We start from the raw sequence: 7,492 nt of genomic DNA, 5'->3' as shown, positions 1-7,492 counted from the left end.
GCTGGAATCCTGAGAGTGTGGCAGATGTGGGCACGTGGCACCGAACCTGAGCTCAGAAATATTGACATTAAGTCACTTGAGTGACTTAATAAATGAATGAACATGAGAAAGAAAGAATGAATGAACACTGGAACTGCTGAATGGTCTGGAATCCAGCTCCTTTGAGGGGAAGGAAAAGGGATGGCGCATGTCAAATCTGGAGGAGACTTCAGTTCTGGCACCGGATGAATTCAAATCTCTGCTCTGCTGCCTCTTACTGGCTGTGCAACCTTGGGGAAGTTAATTGCCCTCTCTGAGCCTCAGTTTCTCCATCTATAAATTAGATGTCTCATAGAGCCATCAGGAGAATTTGGTGAGTTCATCTGGAGCTCAGTAAAGGTTAGTTATAATTGAAATACTTGAAGGTTTGCCCTGGAGAGGGGGGCTTTGCCAGCTGGGTTCTGCCGTAAGGGATGAAGTTCAGGCAACTGACTGGTGGGTGTTTACCCAGAGGTAGGTATGAACACAACAAATAATAAATCCTTTTATCATTCCCCTAGTCCTGCTCTAGGTAGTAGAATTATAGGTAATCTTATTTTGATACTTAATTTCTAAACCTTCTATAACCAGCCAATTTATATTAAATCTGGTGGAAAAGGTTATTAAAAACACAATAGCATATATTTTTGAATCTTCACAAGTTGAGGTGACATTTGAGACACCTGCCCTTGATGGGAGTTTTACATGAATTCTTGGCACCAGGGCCTGCTTTCTGCAGGAGGAGGCCCTCTCAGGACTGTTCTAGCACGCGGGCCGTGGCGAGTTCCCTGTGTTCAGAGGTGAGTACGGAGAGGCTGGGCTCGGATCAGGGGCCTGGCACCAAAGAGGAGTTAAATTCAATTGATAGAGGGGCTCCCTGCCCAGGAGTGGGCAGCTGCACTAAAGGACTCCTCTCTTGTTGTGGCCCAGTCTGAGGGACCCCTGGGGCCATGGTGCTGGGACCCAGTGGATGCCACAAGCCCTGGGGGCTGAGAGGAGGGGAGAGGCAGGCCCATGAGCCCCGCAGGGGGTAATATGGGCACCGAACATGTCATGTCCCCTGTGGCCAAACCTAAGCTAACCATGCTGGAGAGGTGGGGTTTGCTGTCACGGCAAAGAGGCCCAGGTCCCCTCCTGTGCTCTGAGGTGGAGAGGAGGGAGTGGGCAAGACCCAGCCACCAGGATCCACACGGCCCGCCACCCACCCCCGTGGGCCTTTCCTCACAAGCCAGGGCCAGCAGAAAAGGGAAGAGGCGCTGTGAGAAGAGGACCGTTTCCTGCGAGGGGGCGGGGTGGGGGGATTCTTTCTGTTTTCTCTCCCGAGCAGGAAGCGGGCCCTAGAAGAGGCTGAAAGTGCTGCCCTTTGACCCGCAGGAGCCAGGAGCCAGGCACTCACTGACAGCAGCCCTGAGAGCCACCCCTGGGCCCCCAGGCAGACCTGCCATTCCCAGACACATAGCAGAGCGTCCGGCACAGCAGTCTCTCCCAGACTCCCTGGCACCTCCAGCGAGATAGTGTGGAGCAGGGGCCCCATTATAGCCCCTGTCTGCGGGCGGGGCTGCTCCTGAGAACAGCAGAGAGGAGAGGGTCTGGCCTTCCGCCTCCAGTGTACAAGGGAGACCAGAAACCTTGGGAGGGAAGCACAGCCGCAGACACAGGGCTGGAAGATTCTCTGGGCCTGGAACTCTCGCTGCCTCCTTGCTCACAGCCCTTCCGTCCCGGTGGTCATGAGAGCAACATCTGCCAACAGGAGCATCAGCTTTGGCTCCCGTGACGCTTTAAAAGCTATATTTAATGCATTGCTAATGTTAATAATGGGAGGTTTTCTCATTAAAAATGTGCGTTTCCCCCTCTTGAGAAATCAGCACCTCAGACCATGCTGGGCTCACACAGCTGCAGGGCTGAGAGGCAGGTGCTCTCCGGAAGGGGGCACAGCCACCCGGTGAGCCCCAATCCCCACCGCTCCCTGCAGCCTTACCTGCACCCTCCTCGTCTCTATTACCGCCTGGCCCCCGAGGCATGTGAGTGCCCTTCCTCTGGCCTAGTCCAGTCTTTCTTTGAACAGGTGAGGAAATTGAGTGGCCGAGAGGGGCGGCACTGGCCAAAGTCAGTGTGAAGTATAGCCAGGCCGAGTATACACGTCATTCTCGGGATCAGAACTCCTGCAGGCTTCTTGTCACCACAGTGGTGACTGCCGAGAACAGGTAACATGTATTGAGCCACGCCACGTGCTTTACAGTCTTGTGAGGCAGGCACTCCCGTGGTCATCTCTCTCGACACCAAGGATGCAGAGGCTCGGAGGGAGCAAGTAACTATCCCAAGGCCACACAGCTGGTTAGTGGTGACCCTGGCATTCTCGGTCAGGCAATCTGAGGCCAGAGCCCACACTCCTGGTTACGCCCCCCCTTCCCCCAGCCCTTCAAGGCAAGGCCCCGAATTTTGCAGCCCCTGCCCTCGGCAGCCCCATGCCACTCAACAGACCCTGCAGCTCCAGCTGTATTAAACTCCCTTCCTACCACCCAGAATTGCCCCTTCCCCGTCAAGAGTCCCACCAGCCCCTCAAAGCTCAGCCTACTTGGTTCATTCTTAGAGTGTTAGTGGGTTGTGTACCTGGCTGCTCCTCCCACCCGACCAGATGCTCCTGGAGGGCAGAGAATCCTCCCAGCAGCCAGCACAGTGCCCTAGGCCTAGTGAACATCTTTAAGGGAGGGGAAGAAGGATGGCTGGATGGCTGAGACGGAAGGCTGAAGCCAGAAGCACCCCCCCCCCACCCCTGACTCCAGCTTCACTGCAATACCTGCAGGACCAGTCCTAGGTATCTTTCTGCTGGTCAGCTGAGAAGCCTCCCAGGCACTGAAAGCCACAGCAGTCCAGGGGCAGCAGTGCCAGGGCCTCTTCTCACAGGCCTGGAGTGCCCAGACAAGCTGCAGAACCTGCTGGGCCAGACACTGCCCCACCCGGCCACTCCTCCCCCTTTAGCATGAGGCTGGGGCCCCTGGAGTCTGTCCTCTGAAGGCTTGGCCTCCCCTTGCTTTCCAGCCAAGTTTGTTTTGCCCCTACCAGCCAGCCCCTAGGGATCCCTGCCTGGAAATTTATGCCCAGGAGTGAGTCCCCACGCCCCAGCCCTTCAGGCAAGCTTGGCTTCTAGATCCAGCTGCTTTCTGATTGGCTGTGTGTCTTCTGGCAATCTCCTGTCCCTCTCTGAGCTTTCATTTCCTTATCTATAAAATGGGTACAGTAGCAACTGGATTCTCCAAACATAGTATAACTTCACTGTTACTATTATTTTTCTGGCTTCGCTTACGGTCTGCATCCTCTCCCAAGACCCTAGCTCCCTGACTGCCTGGGGGCCCACCAGCCACCCTGGGCATCCCTCTGGGGCAGTGGGTGGTGGGCTAGAGACAGAGGCAGCACCCAGGAACCAGCTGCAGCTCTCAGCCTGCTCCCCACCACCACCACCACCCAGCTCCTCTGCCTACTAATTGCAGGGTTGCAAGATGCCAGCTTCCTCCCAGGCCCTAGGTGGGTGCCTCCCAGTGGATCAAGGCCTCCCTGGAAGGCCTCCCAGTTCTCCTCCAGCCCCACAGATCCAGCTGCGCTGGGGTGGTCTCCAGGTGCTCAGACTCCCCTCTCCTGCTCTGGGAGGGATCCTGAAAAGGTATAAACATAAAGCCTTCCTCAGGCTTTCGCATTTCCCAGGCTTCCCCCATATCAGAGAGGAGCATCCTGGGTCCCCCTCCCCCGCTCAAGAGCCAGCCATGGCTCCCCACTGCTGGACCAATAAAGTCTCGCTCCACATGCTGGCCCATGGTGGGTTTCAGACTTGCCCTTAAGCACGTTCCCCAGCGGCCTTGTTCTCAGGTCCCTGTTGCTCTAGGCTGAAGTCCAGATAGGCCCCCTCTCCCGCCCGCACTGGCTTCCCCAGCATCCTCTCCATGCCTGCCCCACTGCTGGAGTACCAGTGGCGTGGTCAGACAGGATGGCAGCTCCACAGTGACTGGGGCGTTCCTCATCTGCTCAGACCTCAAGCTCTGAAGGCAGGGGCCCCGCCTATGGGAACCTGAATCCCCTCCCCAACCCCACCACCAGGAAAGGAGGCGGAATATCATTCAAAACACATGCACTGCCACCGGAGGTGGACCATGGCAAGATGAGGAAACCGAGGCCCAGAGAGGGAAGGAACCAGCCAGTAAATCACAGAACCAGGGTTCGAATTCGGACAACTCCTAAGACCAGGTGTTCTCGGCTACAGCCCTCAGCCCAGGTCTGAGCCTCGTTCGAAGCAGATGCTCCGTGACTATTCAGGGAAAGGAGAGGGGGAGGGGAGAGTAAGGTAATAATGGTGTGAACCGCTGTCATCAAGCCCTCTTCTCTTGAGATCACTCAAGGTTCTTTCTCACCCAGCACGTGACCTGATGCTCTAACTTAGGCAGGTCTGAGTTGGGACGCTCATTATCTAGATGAGTTAAACTGAGGTACAGAGAGCAAAGTGGCTTATGCAAGGGCACCCGGCAACTATGTGTTAGGAATCTCCAGCTTATTTTAATAGGGTCATAATCGTTCACTCCTTTGATCTCCATTCTAATAACTCAAGAGAGAGCAGTCAAAGAGATGTGGATTCGCCTACACCCCTAACTTAAGCATCACCTACCTGAGCCTCAGTTTCCACGTATGTAACATGGGGTACTGTGGGGATTAGAAAGGACGTTTGTCGAGCCCCTGGCATGGGCTTCGGCTCCCATCGCCATTGTTGTTTGTCCACCTTGGTCCAAGGACACCCATCTTATCAGTGTGGAAGACCAGTTGTCCAGGCAGGAAACGTGCCCTTGTCCACACTGGGGTGGGGTTCTCTGTCCAGGATCTGTCTCTGACTGTCTGCCCTGCCACACTCAGCTGTCCCTGCTCTCCGTCCCATCTCAGAAACCTCCACCTGATCACCTGCCCAGTCGCCCAGGTATCTTAATTCCAGGATGGAATGGGGTTTAGGCGGTAACACTGGGAGAACAAAGGCATCTTTGTCTGTTCTTGGACCACCACCCCCTTCCGACCAACCCGCCCCATTGGCTGATAAACTGGAGTTAGGTGTGTAACAAAATCTCTTGGGAATTTGTCTGGTGGGAGTCCCTTATCAGATTAAATTTATCTGATCGCCCAGTCCCCAAAGGGTAAACTGAGGAAGCCGCCAAGCTAAGGGGGAAAGGGTAGGGTCAGAAAAAAGAGGAGCCACGCCAGGCAGCCTGCCTCTGTTGTTTCTCTGGATGCTCATGACAGCCCAGTGAGGTGGGCACAGGTATCCCACCTTACAAGTGAGAAAACCAAAGTTGAGACCCTCAGGAGCTCCGTGAATCCGGGCCATCGTTCTCCGCAAGGATGCTGGTAACCACTGCCACAGCAGCTCCTGGTGTACTTTAACGGTCACTCTCGCCTCTTCTCTGGCCTCCAGGGCCCTTGCAGGTCTGGGTGGTGTCTCTGTGCACAGCTTCATCTGCCACTCTCTCCCCATCGCTTACCATTCCATCCCACTGGCCTCCTTTCTACTCTTCCAAAACCCCAAGTCCGTTTCTGCCTCTGGGCCTCCAGGCATGCTCTTCCTCCTGCCTTCGTATCCTCCCCTAGCTTCCCTAGCTACATAGATATTCCCTCTCCTGTGTCCATTAACCTCCTTTTCAGTCCCTTGACATCGATTTTTCCAGGTGGTTCCTCCTACTGTAATTACCGATTTACTCACCTGGCTGGTGCTGACTTGTTAGCCTGTGAGTTTCCTAAGGCCTAGGATTTGGTTCTCATTAGTCACTTTCGTACCCCCAACACCAATGTCTGCCACATAGCAGGAGCTCACTGAACTTCGATGAATGAATGGGTGAACAAATGAATGAATGACTGCCCACGCTCCCTCCCAGGCCCCTGCTCTGGGCTCCCCAAGGCCAGCCCCAGAGGCTCAGGTCAGTCAAAGGCAGCAAAGAGATGAAGTTATAAACCAGGGCAGGCAAATGGACTGTGCAAAGTTTTTTGAGAGGAAACTCAAAGATGCAGTGCTATTAAAAATTGATATTTCAATGAGATAATCCCTCTCTTAGGCTTTTAATTGATTGTCTAAAAAGCCTTCCTCTGTTGTTGTGCTTCTTTGTTTGCAGGGACCATTAATTTTTTTATGGACGATCAAACCCGGATAGATTGGAAGGGCCACCACACAGCTGATTCAAAAACAGTCACCAAGGCGCCAGGGACACCCATCTGGGAGTCAACCAGGACAGGTGATGTGGCCATGGAGTTGGCCTTGGCTCTGGGTTTGGGGAAGAGGAGAAGCCCCTGCACGTCCCGGGCATGCACGCATGCACGCATGCGCGCGTGCACGCACGCCCCTGCTCCTAGACCCAATAGACAGGCTCAGTGAAGGGAGGAGGAAGAGGAGGTGAGGGCCCCAAGGGTGGGGGCGATGGCTGTGAGGGGAAGCCCTGCTCTGGGAGTTGGGAACCCTGGGTTCCCTCCACCACCCCCGTGCCACTAGTGGCCAGTTCCCCCACCATTCCAGGCCTCAGTTCCCCCATCTGTCCCTTGCAGGGTGGGGCTAGAAGCAGACAGGGAAGAGAGGGTGAGTGAAAAGTCGGGACTTCCAGCTTCTGCTGCTTCACTTCTCTGGGCCTCTGTTTCCTCATCTGTCCAGTGGAGTGTCACTGGCGCCACGTTCAAGGTGGGGACTCTGAGGGCCATACAGAGAGCCAGGAAGGGCTGCTGGCACTCACACTGTTGTTAATCTCAGCATTCTTCTCCTGGTCCTCAGGTCCTCGCCCCTCTCCCCTGAAGGTGACTTTGACCACCTCCTTCCTCCTCCCTCTGGGATGGCTCTGAATCAGCCTCCACGCTCTGCTGCAAGGCTTGTGGCTGTAGAGGTGTTCTGTGAGCACCTGTCTGCCTGGCCTCTGGCCGGATCTGCTTCTCTCCCGACCCCAGCTGTCCACTCCCATCAGCCTGACAGGCAGCCTCAGTGAGGCCCCAGAGGGTCCCCAGCTGTAGAGCACCGAGCCGAGGCTGGGCTGGGCTGGCCGGGCCCCTGGCCCTTTCTTAACTGCCTTGCCCATGAGCCGGCCTCCCTCACTCCCTCTCTGCTGCTCCATGCTCCTGACACCTCTTTTCTGGAAGGGAGAGACTGGCCAAGTAGGGCCATCTTCCTGGGTGTGTGGCTTGTGCAGTCACACAGGGCCTCATACTTTGAAGGGCCTTGTGTTTGGTTTAATGCTCTGTTGTCAGTGTCTTGAAATTACTAATAATTTTACAAGGAGTCCTACATTTTCATTTTGCACCAGGCCCCGTAAATTATGTAGCTGGTTTTGCTGTGAAGGGACAGACCTACTTTAGGAAATGCACAGAGGGTGGTTCCCCAGAGCAGAGCCCCTGCCTTTAGCCGTCACCTGTCCCATCCAGAGGACTGGCCTTATCCCACATCTTCCCTTCCTCACTTTCCCCAGATTCCCCC

This window comes from Kogia breviceps, chromosome 18 (assembly GCF_026419965.1).
Source record: "Kogia breviceps isolate mKogBre1 chromosome 18, mKogBre1 haplotype 1, whole genome shotgun sequence".
NCBI lineage: Eukaryota > Metazoa > Chordata > Mammalia > Artiodactyla > Physeteridae > Kogia > Kogia breviceps.
This window is presented reverse-complemented; position numbering follows the sequence as displayed.